Genomic DNA, 17,523 nt, shown 5'->3' on the forward strand with positions numbered 1-17,523 from the left:
GGGCTTTGAAATGGTTTATCTGTGTTATGTTTTTTTTAATGGTATCGCACCAACCTGGCATTCAAACAGGGGTGTGTAAACTTTTTAGATCCACTGTACACTGCATGGGTAAGGTACGGTTAACACATGGGAACGAAGGAGGGGAAATTGGAGAAAATATGGAACCCCGTCGTGCGTCTTTCTTTTCCACTCCTCTGGGAATACGACAGCCAAGTCGTCCGCTCAATTTTGCCTCAAATCCATGAAGACATAATTCATCAAAAAGCAGTTTCCCAGAACACCCCCCGCAGAATATCGAACTAATGGACTGTCACACCTCTCCCGAACTCGAGTTCACCCAAGAATTGCCCCGATGGGTTCAGAACATCTTGCAGCATGAACTGAATCCTTTTCCTAGCCTACCTGGTGACCAATTTAGACGTCTGTCGAAATACTTTCCACCCATTTGTTTGCGCAATAGAATTGTGCATTTCCGATGGAAACAAAACACACCTACGCGGCGCAGCTGCGTGGAACTAGCCCCACTTCAACCAAAGGGGGAGCGGAACGACAAGTGTGCCAATGCCAGGCAGTATCCACTCAGCTTAAGTGTCCTTGGGCAAGACGTCCTGCCATGTCTGCAAAGGTCAATTACCCAGAGGGGGGGTGGGGGGGGGTCAAATATGCATTATGATGATGACAGAATACTACTTATAAGCCATCCATGCCACTTCCACCTATCCCACAGCCGCAGTCACGGCGTAATATCACTGAATCAGGCTGTGTGTGTGCGTGCGTGTGTGTATCTGATGACTGTGTGTGCTTAACCACACCGCTCCGTATCAACCTCCACCATCGTGAATTGAGGGGTTGTGGTTCCTAGAGAAGCACTTTACTTAAATTAGACTCTCAACGGCTCCACGAGCAGGTGTCACCCTCTGTGTGTGTGTGTGGGCTGCCGATGTGCGCGAGGAGACTAAACAAGACAGAGAATCGGCAGACAGCGAGCGCAACAAGGGAGCGAGCAGAGAGGGAGAGGATTGGAGGCTGTGATGAAGACAGAGAGATGAGAATAACCCAGTGTGACCTTATTTCTGCCAGGCTTTTCCCCTCCTCTTCTCATATTCCTTCATTTCGGTCATATTTACACAGGAAAAAAAAAAGATTATTGGAGAGAGTCGTCGAGATGAAATTAAAGATGAGCCGAAGAATAAGGGGAAGGCGGTCGGAAAATAAATGAATTCTAAATGATAGCAATTTGCTAGGAAATCACTGGTTTGAATTCTCTGCATGCTAAAAAAAAAAAAAAAAAAGAAAAATAGTTGAGGGAGCTCAAAGTATCAAGGCAGCAAACTTTGAGAAAATATTTTGCAACAAAGAAATCAAAGTCTACAGGACTAATTGCCCCTTGTGTTGTTCCCAACTGCGAGTTTTGGAGCAAACAACTTGCTTGCTTTGTAGTGCTGATTAACATTTAAACTTTAGAGAAAAATCCAACGTGTGTGCACAGGCTTTTTTTTTACAGTAAGCAAAATACATGTTTTGGCCATTGCATTCATGCAAAATTATGCAAATACTGAACTTATAAATGGATCAACGCTCTGTCAGTGCCTCAGACAATCAACCTTAGCCACAAAATTAGGCACACTTGAACAGTGCCTTTACAAAAAAAAAAAGAAAAATCATAATAATAATGCTCAGTGATGACAAGCAACAATTCACCGAACAATGCGATATTGTTTGGGGTGAAGTAATGCCGCAACCGGGGCTGTTTATAACATTTTGCAGCCTGAGCCAAAGAGCGAACTTCCGTCCAAAGTTCCTTCACGCTACTTTAACAATTAACTGATTCATCAACTTAGAAGTTTACAGATAAGGAAGCGTCGGGAAAAACACCAAATAAATTACCCCCGCCCCCAGCCCACACACACACACACACAAAACGTATTTCCAAAAACAGTACAACATTAGACTTAATGGTCATATATGCAAATTAAAATGGGCTTCAAATATTGACGCTATCCATACTGTGATAATGGGGCCCTTCTATACACTGCAAGCCATTAAGCGAGGGGGGGGGGGGGGCTTCATTTCCTCACTCAGAGTGCTTATTAAACAGATTGAAGAGAACGTTTCCTATTCCGATACGCGATGGAAGAGTCACAAATGTCACAAATGTCCCAGTTCAACGAACGGGGTAAACTTCCCTACGTTTCAGCGCAGATCAGCAAATCAGACGCTTGTGAAATACTCCCCCCCCCCCCCCCCCCCCCCGCTTGCCGCACTTCTTCATTGGAATACGTTGCCGCGACCTTGTTTTAGGAAGCCGTGTTTTGAATATTCCGAACTCGACTTTTGAGTTGGCTTTGCAAATAAGCCAAAACTACTGTAAACTAGAAAAGGTGCTTTCAATCAAGCAGGCACTTCTCACACACACACACACACACACACGCACATCATGTGCATATATAGGCAAAATCAGACTCCATACATCAAGCGCGCACGCATGCTTGCAAACATTACAAAAACACAGATCAAAAACAGCGAGAAAGACAGTGGGCGGTTATTAAAGAGACTACACGTAGAAGTAGAGACACTTTAGCGGCAATCAAAGACGTGTGCAAGAAAAAATGGAGAGAGAAAAAGAGAGAGAGAGAGTGAGAGAGAGGCGGCAAGACACACGCAGAGGAAGAGAAATTCGCTTTTAATCAGCCCCAATCCAAAATTTAGACAGGCACACGTAGAGGCACAAGGAGCCCCCGGTGGGATTAGGGCCTCGGCTCTGTGTGTGTGTGTGTCCCACGAGACTGATTAGCCATGAATGACTGATGACGGATCTTTGTTGTTGTTGATCTTTTTTTTTTCTCCTCCCCTCTCTCTCTCTCTCTAGTTGTTTTTTTTTCCCCTCACTAGTCTCAGCCTGTGCGAAAGCAAGGGATGGGACACACACACACACACACACACACACACACACGTTGCATGTATATTCAACAAAGGCTCCTGAATATACTTAATGCTTTCATGTGTGTCACTGTGTAACGATCCATGCTGTTCCACACAGCTGCTTCTCTCTATTTCAGACTCCCCAACACTGATGCACGCGTGCGCGCGCACACACACACACACACACACACACAGCCACGTATCACCTATTTAATATCTACCTGTCTGTCACACCAATCTGTTCCGTCTGCCAGACACTACGACGACGAAGAAACCTCCAGCATCCGGGGGAAGGCTTTTTAATCCTCACCCCCAGATGAACCTCCAACTAGCGCCATCCATCTGAGGCCCTGACAGCAAAACAAACTGGACATAGACCCGCCTGAATGGAAGCCATTAGAATATGAATGGGGCAAACAGCTGAAATGAATGAAGGAGAGAGGCGGAACACAAGAAAAGCATCAAACGAGGTCCACTCCAGCGTCCGGGAGTCAGGCCCCTAAATGTGACCCCCCGAGATGGATAGAAAGGAAAAAAAAAAGGCAGGCAAGTCTCAGGTATCGTCCGACTGAGATAAGGTGATCGCTTTGTGGTGTGTGCGCGCTTTTCAAAGGAGAGGTGCGCGTGGCGGGGTGAGGGGTGGGGGTGGGGGGGTAGGCTGTGACATCATACCCCTACTCCCCCGCGCAAAGTAATGTCGTCCCTCGGTCACATAGCGTAAGCAGGGGGATTGCTTTGACCCCTGTGACAAAGACAAGAGCCCATAAAAGAGTGACTGCAAATACACACAGGCACAGGCGCGCACACACGCACATCCACATAAATCTCTTTTCTGATTGTGGCTTCTTTCATATCAGAAAGAGCAGCCACATTAAAATAAATTAATGAAAACACTTTGTGTTTCTTTTTTGTTTTGTTTTGTTTTTAAACAAACAACAAGCGGGTCTTTGAAAGTTGGTGTTTCTCTGCCCTTGCGCGTCTTAAATGTATTCTTATGATGTTACGAGAACAAGTCTGAACCGATCAAGTATTAGAAAGGAAGGCGAGTGTAACCCGGATTATGGCATGAGGCAATGGGGAGTGGACTTAACCAAAATCTATATTGACTAAAAGAGTAGCGTCGTTAAAATTTGCTTAATTAAACAGAACTGAATATTGCCGTGGCCCGAACGAATCAGGGCACAGAATACTAGTGGGGTGTCAGCGAATGAGAGGTGCCGTTTTTCACCTTCGTGACGTCACGAACGTGCGGCGCAACCTATCTCGCTTTTTTTTCTGACGGGACCTGAACGCGAACGGACGTATTCTTCGACTGTTGTAAATAAGTGTTTCGGAAGAAAGAGAGAGTCATTCTACGCAACCTCGAGCACTGTGCCTGGCTAACGTAGCCGTTAGCTTTCCGTACCGCTGGGATATCGCCGACCGTATAACGTCGTCGGAGTCTCATTCGACATTCTTCTGGCCGGGTCTTTTGTGGAGTTCTAATTGAGGACAGCGCTGGGATTAGCGTGCCTTCAGTGGAGTGGATTCCATTACGGTGCCCTGACTTCTACCAAGTGCTGGAAAAGGGGGTACAGTGGTGGTGGCGAGCCAACCAAAGAACATACAGTATATTACATTTGATGCACTTTATTTTATTTTATTTGTGTTTGTGATGTTTAGAAGAATTTATTTTGTACGACAGGAGTTGACAAGAACATTTTGTGCTTAGTTATTTCATTCAGATTGAAAGAAAAAAAAAGAAACTCACACCGGTGTTGAGAAAGGTGATCACCAATTATTTTGCTTGAAGGAAAGGTCAACTAAGAGGTTGAGACTAAATTGGATTTATTTACCTTTTTGTCACTGTGTTTGTCGTGATAATAATTTTGTTGTCATGTGTTTATGTTTGATATAAAAGGTAATTGTTTTACAACTGTTGTCTTGTTTCTTTGCCCATGCCACCCCCTCAATGGTGACATCATTGGCTCCAGTGAATCGAACCTAGTGTCCCCTTACTGGTCCAAGTAGAAACCCGTTGTCTGCCCCAGAGTGTTTCATCATCTCTAGCAATTATAAAACAGACGTAGCCCGTGTTACAAATTTGGCGAGCCAGCCAGGAGCCAAGCGACTGAAGGGGTGGTAAAAGCATTGAAACAAGAAAATGGACATAATCATTGATGCTGGTGTGAACATTTCAAATTCTGTCATTATTCGTGGGCTAACCCAAACTGAATTAGATCCGGACCTCGAGAAGTTGTTGGCCAGTCATGGTCCCATTCAGCGAGTGATCTTTATCGACGATACAAATTCAGAATTCCATCAACACTTCGTGGTAGAATTTGAAAATCGTGCCGCGATGCAATCTATCAGGCCTTTACTGCCTCTTGAACATTCAAGTCCGCACCTCGAAGATGTCAACTTGCAGGTACGTGCCCTCGATGCTGTGTGCACATCCACAGTTGGGGACACAGAGCGAAGTTATCTTGAAGAATTGAGATCAATTGCGGGTCGAAGTGGAAAACCGCTCCGAGAGGTGCTGCAGGATGAGTTGAATAGGGTTGGAAGGGAAGAGGGAGTACCGTCTCCAGCTCACAGAGAGATTGGTAGTAGTCGCAACCCCCAGCCTAATAGCCAGAAAAATCCAAGTTGCTCTCGGCATGAAGAGGGCCAGCCTATTATGAGTCTGACAAAAGCCCCGCTTTCGGTGCTGGGTTCGGTCCCGACCGAACTATTCAAGAGCCTGCCAACTGTGTTCCCACCTTCCCCCTCACCTCTCCAACCACCCTTTGAACGGGGCGACAGAGGCAAGTCGCCGACGACTCACATTCCTCTCTCCGAAGAAGATGTGTATCCTCATGCTGTGCAACGAATGGTGGTTGAGCATGTTGTGCGATCCAGCGATGCCACATCATCCTCATTTCGATTTCGACCCTTCTCAGGTAGAACCCCCCGTCCCAACAATGAGCTAGACTATGAAACTTGGAGAGTGAATGTGGACTTATTGTTGACTGATCCGTCCCTATCTGATCTGCATAGAGCCCGTAAAATTTTGGACAGTTTACTGCCTCCTGCCACTGAAGTCGCTCAGCAGGTCGGCCCTCAAGCTTCCCCAGCACAGTACCTCCTGTTATTAGATTCTGTTTATGGTTCAGTGGAAGATGGAGAAGAGCTGTTGGCTAAATTCATGGGAACCCTGCAGAATAGTGATGAAACGCCCTCGCAATACCTTCACCGACTGCAGAGTGTCCTAAGTGCAGTTATTCGGCGCGGTGGATTACCTGACACCAAAAAAAAACATTACCTTTTGAAACAGTTCTGCAGGGGGTGTTGGGAGGATGGGTTAATTGCTGACCTCCAGCTGGAACGACGGAAACACTCACCCCCCACTTTTGCCGAACTTGTGGTGCTAATTCGAACAGAAGAAGAGAAAGTAAAGGCAAAAGAAATTCGCAAGAAGGTGCATTTGGGACTGCAAAAACCTTGTTCTCACTCAGCAAAGTCAAAGACTGTATTGAGTCAGATGGCTACCTGTGCCGTACCCAAAGAGGACATGTCCGACACCGCATCGCTAAGAACTCAAGTGGAGGACATGCGGGCTCAAATAGCCGCACTGCATGTTGCAAACCCCCCACTCGTCAGATCCTCACTGCCTGAAGCGGATGAACTCAAACGAGTGAAGACGCAACTCGCTGACGTTCAAGCTCATTTCACAAAAGTGAAGCCGTCGTATTTGCCGACTAAGAGTGACTACTCGGGAGCAACTGAGTTGAGGGTATTAAAAGAACAGATTGCCACATTACAGACCCAAGTTAATGCACTGCTAACGCAGTCCAAGCAGCCCTTAAGACATGGAAGAGGAAATGTAACATTGAAATCCCGGAATGAGATTGTGGACCGACCTCGACCCTGGTATTGCTTTCGCTGTGGCGAAGACGGTCATGTGGCAAGAACCTGCGAAGATGAGCCAAAGCCCTCTCTAGTTGAAGAGAAGAGACGTGCTTTAAGAAAAAGTCAGCAGGAATGGGATCAGCAGAATGGTGCACCCTGCTCAAGAAATTTAAACTAATGGGGGCCTCTGTGTCAGGGCGAACAGAGGCTGCCGAATCAACTCCGATGAGAAGCCCTAATGAATCCATGAAAGTTGACAAGAAGTGCACCTCCATACAGAGGTCTTTTTCCAGGTTACCCCCTGGATTGGTGGGTGCTAAATGCACTGCAAGAGTTATCATTCATCAAAAAGAATATCAGTGCCTTCTCGATACTGGGTCGCAAGTGACGACCATTCCCCAGTCTATTTATGAGCGTGATCTATCCCACCATCATCTGAGGTCTTTGAACGAGTTAGTAGACATCAAACTAGAAGTGGAGGGGGCAAATGGCCAAGCCGTGCCCTATTTAGGGTATATAGAATTGGACTTGACATTTCCTGAAGAATTCGTTGGAAATATCATTGAAGTCCCAACCCTAGCATTGGTGGTTCCCGCGATGAGTGCCTCGCCTCAGATCCTCATCGGTACCAATACTCTGGACGTCCTTTACACTGACTATATCACATGCCATGGGCAGCAGCCATCGTCTTCTGTCCCTAGATATGGGGTGGTGCTCAAAGTTCTGGAAGTCAGACGAGTGGGAGCAAGCATCGATACCTTGGGGCAGGTTAGGGCCCCCATGAATAATCTCAATGTGATACCGGCTGGTCACACTGTTGTTGTCAATGGTCTTTTCCACACAAGCAGTGTTCACCATGGGAAATGGGCCACGGTGGAGGCTCCTAAGGAGTCCGCCCTCCCAAAGGGGTTACGAGTTGCCAATTCCCTTTGCACGCTAGCAACCAAGCAACCATACCACGTGCCAGTTGTGGTGAAAAATGAAACCGAGACCGATATCAGACTCTCCCCCAGAACTGTTTTGGCTGAGATCCACTCAGTTCAGCAGGTTGTGGGCCCTGAGAAGGCTGTGAGGAACGCCTCTTGCCCCAGTGCGAAGCTTGACCTCGATTTTGGTAATTCCCCTTTGCCGCTCAGTTGGAAAGACAGAGTCGTGAAATTATTGAGTTCTATGCCCGAAGTCTTCGCTCTGCATGACTCAGATTATGGCTGCACCAATAAAGTGAAGCATCGTATTCGACTGAGTGATGATACTCCATTCAAGCATCGCGCAAGGCCCATCCATCCACAGGATGTGGATGCCGTCCGGAAACATCTGCAGGAATTATTGGACTCGGGCATTATTCGTGAGTCAGTCTCTCCATTTGCGTCGCCCATAGTCGTCGTGCGGAAGAAGAATGGTGCGGTGAGGCTTTGCATTGATTTCAGGAAGTTGAACTCCCAGACCATCAAAGATGCTTATGCTCTACCAAATCTGGAAGAGGTTTTTTCTTTGTTAACTGGATCAAAATGGTTCTCAGTTCTGGACTTGAAATCCGGATATTATCAGATCGAGATGGATGAGGCGGACAAGGAGAAAACGGCGTTTGTTTGTCCCCTTGGATTTTGGGAGTTTAACAGAATGCCACAGGGAGTGACAAATGCCCCCAGTACCTTTCAACGACTCATGGAACGATGCCTGGCTGACTTGAACAGGAAAGAGGTGCTTGTTTTCATTGATGACCTTATTGTATTTTCTGACACGCTTGAAGAACATGAGACGCGGCTATTAAAAGTCCTGGAAAGGGTGCGAGAATATGGCTTGAAATTGTCCCCCGAGAAGTGCAAATTCTTCCAGACATCTGTCAAATACCTTGGGCATATTGTCTCGCAACATGGTGTTGAGACCGATCCCGACAAGATAAGCGCGCTCAAGACCTGGCCAGTGCCAAAAAACTTAAAGGAGCTGCAGTCCTTCCTGGGATTCGCTGGCTATTATCGGCGGTTCGTGAAGGACTATTCACAGGTGGTGAAACCTCTTAACGAGCTCACAGCGGGGTACCGACCAGTCAGGAAGCAGGGAAAGGAAAAACCACAAAGAGCCGACATGCCATATTTTCGATTAAAAGATGATTTTGGAACAAGGTGGACAGCAGCCTGTCAAAAAGCTTTTGACGACATCATAAGCAAGCTCACAAGTGCCCCTGTTTTGGGTTTTGCCAACCCCAAACTTCCATACCTCCTCCACACTGACGCAAGTACCACAGGACTGGGTGCGGCTTTGTACCAGGAGCAAGATGGGCAGATGAGAGTAATTGCCTTTGCAAGCCGAGGATTGACAAGAAGTGAGTCAAGATATCCAGCACATAAATTGGAATTCTTGGCTTTGAAATGGGCAGTCACCACTAAATTCAGTGACTATCTTTATGGAGCCGAGTTTGTCGTGATCACAGATAGTAACCCCTTGACCTACATACTAACCTCTGCAAAATTAGATGCTGCAGGTTACCGATGGCTGTCATCTTTGTCCACTTTCTCGTTTAAAATTCAGTATCGTGCAGGAAGTCAGAACAAAGATGCAGATGGACTTTCAAGACTACCCTCCGCGGAGCTTGACGATGACCCTGTGTCAAGAAAGGAGGCCGAAAGGATCCAACAATTCACTTTGAATCACATGGGCGAACAGGACGGATTCGGCAAAGTTTTGCCTGAGGCAATACGAGCCATATGTCAAAGACATGAAGTGCAATGGTGTCATGGAGAGGAGAGAAGTTTTGGTCCATCAACCGCCCTAGTGGAGTCTCTCACTACTGATGCTCATGTCATGCCCGAGAGTTTCCAACGGGAGTGTGCGCACGGGCTTCCTGTTGTCCCTCACTTTACCATGCGTGAATTGGCAGGAAAACAGAGGGATGACACTGTTTTGAGAACAGTGATTGAGCATCTGGAGTCTGGAAGCCAACCCTCTCCTAGGTTAAGACAAGAGCTTCCGATTTTGGCGTTGTGGCTACGAGAGTGGAATCGCCTCGCACTGAGAGAGGGTGTGCTCTACAGAACCCGACAGGAGCAGGGACAGACTGTCCATCAGTTAGCCTTGCCAACTGAGTTGAGGCACGTAGTGTTACGGAGCCTGCATGATGACATTGGCCACCTTGGCCTAGAGCGAACCCTTGATCTGGTAAGATCCCGCTTTTATTGGCCTAGGATGGTTGTAGATGTGGAACAGAAGATTAAGACATGTGAACGCTGTGTGCGTCGCAAAGCCCAGCCTGAGAGAGCTGCACCATTGGTCAACATCGAGACGACAAGGCCCTTGGAACTGGTCTGCATGGATTTCCTATCTGTCGATCCTGACAGAAGCGGTATCAAAGACATCTTGGTGTTGACTGATCATTTCACAAAATATTCTGTGGCCATCCCCACTCGAAACCAGAAAGCTCTAACTGTGGCTAAGTATTTATGGGAGGATTTCCTGGTGCATTATGGCTTTCCAGAAAAACTGTTGAGTGACCAGGGTCCAGATTTTGAATCACGCACTATCCAGGAATTGTGTCAAATAGCAGGCATCAAAAAGGTGAGAACCACACCTTACCATCCGAGGGGCAATCCTGTGGAGAGATTCAATCGCACTCTTCTGCAGATGTTGGGCACTCTCAAGAACCAGGACAAAACTCATTGGAGAGATTTTGTCAAACCCCTAGTGCACGCTTACAATTGCACTCGGAATGATGTGACTGGGTTCAGCCCTTATGAACTCATGTTCGGCAGACGGCCGAGACTGCCAGTCGACTTAGCCTTCAACCTCCCTGCTTGTACTTCTCGGAAATCACACTCCCAGTATGTGCAGGACCTGAAAGGTCGGTTGGAGGAGAGCTATAAACTGGCCATGGCGAATGCTTCGAAGACCGCCAAGCGGAACAAACTTCGGTTCGATAGACGTGTTGTAGAATCTACACTAGTGTCAAATGATCGTGTTCTAGTGAAGAATGTGAAAATTAGGGGTAAGCACAAACTGGCTGACAGATGGGAGCCCGATGTGTGGGTGGTGGTTCAAAGAGTGGCTGGCCTTCCTGTCTACATAGTGCGTCCTGAAGGCAAGGAGGGTCCAAAGAGGACTTTACATAGGGATTTGCTGTTGCCCTGTGGATTCTTACCTGCCAGCACTGGTGAAAGATGTGAGAGGCAGACTGTCAGGAGGCCGCTGACGAGAAGCCAAACCAAAAGGGACACTTCAGACAATGATGAGGTACCAGATGATGATGATGATGATGCCCCCTCAGAAGATCAGGAGTACTGCCACTATTATTTGCCTCAATTGCCTGGTTGTTCTTCAACTATCAGCACCAACCCTACACAGTCAGGAGTGTGGCAACAGCCAAGCAGCGGCAGGGTCCCAGAGAATTTTCCGTTGAAAGAGCGGATTGCTCCCATGGTTGCTGAGGCTGCAAGAGAGTATGTGGCTGAGATGATGCAGGACGAAGAGAGGAATGAGACTGTCGAGACTTGCTCAAAAGATATGGTTGATCATCACATGAAAGCAGACCCCCCCACAATGGAGAAATCAACGGGCGAACCCCTTGAGCTGAGTGACCTTCCAAGTTTTGAGATAGGGCCAGAAATTGTTCAGCCAGAAGTCCCGCAGATTCACGTAGAGGACGACCACCCGTCTGAGAGTGCTGGAGCCCTGATCGAAACCCCACCTATGCTAGATGAATCAATTGGCAGTAATAGAGAATCCCAGAACAACGGCCCTCCCCTCGGAGAAGTTCCTGTTGCACTTTTTGATGATGCTAAGGAATGTCATCAAGTCCGACGCTCACAGAGAAACAGAGAACCGCCTGAGAGATTGCAGTACGCTCAGTTAGGAGTGCCATTGCTCACTGCTGCGAAAGCTCTTCTTCATGAATTGAGCGTGGTTATTGCGGAAACATTGCAGCCACACTGCTGCGTTGTTCATGATATAATGCTGAAGGAAAACCATGCGTGTAGGTGTTCCGAGACGTGCACACCTTCTGGGGGGGAGGGTGTAACCCGGATTATGGCATGAGGCAATGGGGAGTGGACTTAACCAAAATCTATATTGACTAAAAGAGTAGCGTCGTTAAAATTTGCTTAATTAAACAGAACTGAATATTGCCGTGGCCCGAACGAATCAGGGCACAGAATACTAGTGGGGTGTCAGCGAATGAGAGGTGCCGTTTTTCACCTTCGTGACGTCACGAACGTGCGGCGCAACCTATCTCGCTTTTTTTTCTGACGGGACCTGAACGCGAACGGACGTATTCTTCGACTGTTGTAAATAAGTGTTTCGGAAGAAAGAGAGAGTCATTCTACGCAACCTCGAGCACTGTGCCTGGCTAACGTAGCCGTTAGCTTTCCGTACCGCTGGGATATCGCCGACCGTATAACGTCGTCGGAGTCTCATTCGACATTCTTCTGGCCGGGTCTTTTGTGGAGTTCTAATTGAGGACAGCGCTGGGATTAGCGTGCCTTCAGTGGAGTGGATTCCATTACGGTGCCCTGACTTCTACCAAGTGCTGGAAAAGGGGGTACAGTGGTGGTGGCGAGCCAACCAAAGAACATACAGTATATTACATTTGATGCACTTTATTTTATTTTATTTGTGTTTGTGATGTTTAGAAGAATTTATTTTGTACGACAGGAGTTGACAAGAACATTTTGTGCTTAGTTATTTCATTCAGATTGAAAGAAAAAAAAAGAAACTCACACCGGTGTTGAGAAAGGTGATCACCAATTATTTTGCTTGAAGGAAAGGTCAACTAAGAGGTTGAGACTAAATTGGATTTATTTACCTTTTTGTCACTGTGTTTGTCGTGATAATAATTTTGTTGTCATGTGTTTATGTTTGATATAAAAGGTAATTGTTTTACAACTGTTGTCTTGTTTCTTTGCCCATGCCACCCCCTCAATGGTGACATCATTGGCTCCAGTGAATCGAACCTAGTGTCCCCTTACTGGTCCAAGTAGAAACCCGTTGTCTGCCCCAGAGTGTTTCATCATCTCTAGCAATTATAAAACAGACGTAGCCCGTGTTACACGAGAACTTAGTATTACGGGGAAAGTGACGCCTTGTAAAATAGCACTCGATGTCCGAGGAAAAGCATACTGGGACGTCAATACATCAATTGTTATCGATTATCTGCTGATATCAAAACACTGACGGAGCTCCAGGAACAACGCATATGGAAGGAACAACAAACAGGTTTGTGAACATGTATTTCAACACCGCTGCGAGTGTCAACATATCGACATACCAACCGTGCTGATCTCACAGAATTTCACGTCTTTTTTTTTCCTGCTTTTAAAAACAACACAACGAGGAAGGGGAGAGGGAGTGATTTGAAATTGAGACAGAAATCGGAGGAGAGATGAGACAAGGGGCGGTTTGCTTGCAACCGGAAGCGGCGACGAGCGTGCGTGTGTGTGTGAGTGGGGGGGGGGGGGGGGGTGTTCATTGAGAAGAAAAGAGTGACAGCGGAGTGTAGTGTGAGGAGGTGCGGGGAGGTCTGAGGACCACTCGAAAGAGAGAGCAGCAAACGCCAAGCAAAGGGGAAGCGAAAGACGGAAGCAGAAGGCGAGGACGAGGAGGAGCGGGAGGAAGGGCAAGCATGTGGTGGAAGCGGAACGCAGCGGAGGGGTGGTCTGGCCTGCGAGAGAAGTGGGGGGGGCAAGGGTGGGGAAGAGGAGAGAGGAAAAGGAGCACATGGACACAGAGAGAGAGAGAGAGTCTGGCACTTTCCGTTCACATGCCAAATCATCAGATGGCGGCGTGCGTTCACAGCCCCGAGATGTTGAAACCGAGCGGGCCCGACTCCCTTCATATCACCGCCACAGACAATAAGCAGCTGTTCACATGTTGGATGGGAGTTGGAGGCCGGACAAAAGTCTTTCTGTCCTCCAAGCAAACGTGCCTGGGAACAAACATGCTCTTCACTCAAGACTTCGACATCAAAAAAAAAAAAGGCTCTCGACTCTATCTCCGATTGTATTTCGGTGGGCTTTCATTCATGTAATCCCCCTTTTTTTGGGGGGGGGGCAGTTCTGTTGGTGGCGTGATTACCCTGCTCATCTTGATTTGACGCACATAAGTGGCACATTATGCGGCGCGATTTATGTTGAAACTCATGGCTGATTATTTCATCTTTGTGTAAATGAATTTTGAGGATTGGGTGAACCTCGGTTTATCCCGGGGGATATTGCGGACACACCCACTCTAGATCGAATTACGATAGGATACACCCAAACCATTATATATGTATATATATATATATATATATATATATACACAGTATACACACACACACACAGGAGGGGTCACAGGAAGCCCCCAAGGACCACATGAGTTGTCAGCAAGCCAGTTTGGAAAATAGCTCACAAATGAGATGGTTCTATTTCCATTCTTAGTTCAATTTAATCTGTTGCATCAAACTTTTTTTTCTTACCCTTCTTTAAAAAAAATAAAATTAAAAAAAATCATACTTGCATTTGAGTAAATTTGGAACTGATATTTTAAAGTCAAAATTGGTCTGAGAGAAAAGCCAAATGAAATCTGAGCAAATTAAATCAAAAGATAAGAATTAACTCTCAGGTTCAAAAAGGTCGGTGACCCTTGGCATGGATGTTACGGTAATTATAAACCCTAATACAACTTCTAATTTACAAACACGGAGCAGCAACGATTTGACTTTAACAAAAAAAAAAAAAAAAACCTCATAGCAGGGTGACATTATGTGAAAATGGCGAGCGCACACTCGACTCGGCCAAGCCAGATTGTGTACCCCCATATACTCATCTACCGCCGCGACACTCAACAAAGTTTTTTGAGGGGGGGGATTTGAAATTGGTTAAGAATCTTATGCATAATCCCGCTAACTAACAAACAAATATGTACAGTATGTTTGAACAGAAGTGAGCTGACAGTTTGCCGCATCCAATGGCAGCTGAGCTGGCTGCAGCCTCCACCAGCTGTCACCTCCCCACGGGGGGTCGTCTTGCGCGCCGCACCCGGGAAGCGCCCTCTGCGCCCCGGGCGCAGTCAAGACGAGCCCGGTCTGTCTGAGACGCTCATCCGTTGCTGACTCATCTCACATGTATGCACCTCTCTCTCTCGCTTTCACTTCCTGTCACTCTTGAGAGGCGGTGGAGACGCCAGCCCGAGGAGACGGGAACGGCGGCCGGTGGGTGCCGCCAGGCAATTGTAATCCGACTGGATTACCAGCCAGGTGGAAACATTCTGCCTCCTCACTCCCTCGGCCATTCCTCCCTTTCATTGGCATTCTCATTCATCCCCCCCCCCTCAACCTTTCCGTCTTTGTGCTTTTAAATGTGCTACTGGTACACAGCTCTGTATTTTAGCTGACTCACAGCGACGAACAACACACGTGCAATTGCCCGCAACTCCCAAGTCATATTGTTTGGGTGTACTGCAAAAAAAAAGAAGTATTTTTTTATTCTTAAGAGTAATTTAAGTTGGACCAAATTTAATATGATCTTTTTTTAAGTGTGTGTGTGTGAGGAAAAAGGGGCGTGTCTCATCGATGCTGCCGTGATGATCAAAACTGAGGAAACTTGTACCAATGAGCCACTGGGATCAAAACCAATGGACACGTCCATCGCCATGTGGAGGAACATTAAATCCAAGTGCATCTCAAACATGACCGAGCACGAGGAGACGGCAGAGGAGCGAAGGTGTGCGCCGGATGGGAAGGTGTGGGGGAGGGCAATAGAGGGAAGAATAAGAGAGGTGGGGAGGGGGGGGGGGACTAGAGAGGTGATGGAGAGGTTATCTGCTCCTACAGAAACATTGCGATTATGGTTTATTACTTTTTCAAAGCGAGCGCCCGGCTTCGGATGTGTGTCTGTGTGTGCAGCTGCAACAAAAAGCTTTCCTTTGTGTGTGTGTGTGTGTGTGTATGTCTTAGTAGGTCACACACACGCACACTCTCCCACACATCCACGTTCATGTAAACAAAACTGCTGTCTGGGAAGTAACACACCTGTTCAATGACATGCTGCGCCACGCCCTCCATAATACTGCACACCTGTGCTACTGCAGGCTAAACCTTCTCTCACACGCACACACGCGCAGACACACACACACTGCCCAGGGCGAACCACATAGAAAAGGGAAGAAAGAAACTGGAAGAACGGCACAGGGTGCGAAAAAAAATGAGAGGGCAGCAAGGCAGACAGAGACAAAGGCTTTCTTCCCATCGCTCCTATCGGTAATCAGTACGCCTGTGTAATATCATTATAGGGTTTTATCAAAATGGGGAGGGGGCTGCGTGGGGTCTCTGGGCGCCGGTATGCGACCATCATTCCATCACCTTGTCAAGCGTGTCGATATTCAAGCAGACACCATGCTGATCTAAATAAGAGGCTTTAGAAGAATTGATGGATTGCATGCTTTTCCGGGGGGGGGGGCATTTTTTCAATACACCCAATTATATGGGGGTTTTTTGTTTGGTTTTTTTTGAAAAAGGGAGAAAATGGTAGGAATCGTCTATCTGCTTTCTACAGCACTGCCCTTCCTCCTCCTGTCCCAGTATGGCCAACTCCAAATCATATCTCCCCCTTTAGTCAAGGCCTGGAGCCAGGCATACAGCTTGCTAAATCTCCAAGGGGGGGGGGGCAGGCACAAAAGGTAAAACGCCACCCCCCACTCCTTAAAAAAAAAAAAAAAAAAAAAAAAAGCTCACCTCCAAGCAAATAGGCACATACAGCAACCCCCATCGTCAAAACAGCAATCCTCCATGCCCGTCATGTCAGTCAAAAGCCCATCAGAGACATGCATGGAGAGTCTGGATATCTGCGAGCTCAATACAGTGTCATGCACCTTGAGACCCAGCGAGAGGCCCCCTTGAATATATTTCAATAGCATTATCAGCCGGCATTACTATGCTTTCTCCCCCTCCGACATTACAGAATCAGCTTTAAATTGGACCATAATGCATGTGAGCGAGCGGCACTATCAGTCTTTGTGCAGAATAATCTGGTTTAGGTGTTATGCAGGTTAGAAGTGTGTTTCTTTAAACAAGCCCATTTTACATGTATAAACGTTTTGTTGGGATTTTTTTTGGGGGGCGGGGGTTCAGTTGAATCGGGAGAAGTACATTTGAATAATAAATGTTATAATAATATGCCGTGCATTTAAATCCATATGGCGTCATTTATGAAATGGTTCAATGGATAACGGTTATTAATCAAAATCTATCATTACCTATTTGCACCAGCGAGTGCGTCTTACATAAGAGCACTGCATCGGGCAGAAACTATATTTAATTCATCCTACATTAAAATTAAACAGACGTGCTCATAAATTGATGGTACATTACTTTTAAACGACAACGGGTCACTTTGGTGTCGCATTCGCTGACACACTGCTTCTTGCTTAGCTTGACAAACCTGTCAGAAGATACTGTATCGAAAATGGTATAGGATGTTTATTTACAACAATAGAGCGAATGAGGAATATATATACAGTATATATGGTAACGTTATTGAATAATATGTATATAAATGTATATAAAAGATCTCATTCATAGATAGATAGATAGAAAGGCATGAAGTTTGATTTGGAGTATCTTTCGCACTAATGAATATGCAAATAAGATGAGCTAAGTGGGTCCTACACAGCAAATCTATACGACTGAGTGTCTTGGTCCATTTTAAAGAATCCGCTGCATTTGCAAACCTTAATTAATGAGCTCTCTCATCAGACACGTTCACGTGC

At 46.6% G+C, this 17,523-nt stretch overlaps 1 protein-coding gene across 2 annotated transcripts in view; it reads right to left on the reverse strand.

Annotated features, from left to right (window-relative positions):
* bahcc1b (BAH domain and coiled-coil containing 1b) overlaps positions 1-17,523 on the reverse strand; it is a 66,560-nt gene that overhangs the window by 35,910 nt on the left and 13,127 nt on the right. The window lies entirely within an intron of this gene.

This window comes from Hippocampus guttulatus, chromosome 19, assembly GCF_054856545.1.
Source record: "Hippocampus guttulatus isolate MCC_2025c chromosome 19, RoL_Hgut_1.0, whole genome shotgun sequence".
Taxonomy (NCBI): domain Eukaryota; kingdom Metazoa; phylum Chordata; class Actinopteri; order Syngnathiformes; family Syngnathidae; genus Hippocampus; species Hippocampus guttulatus.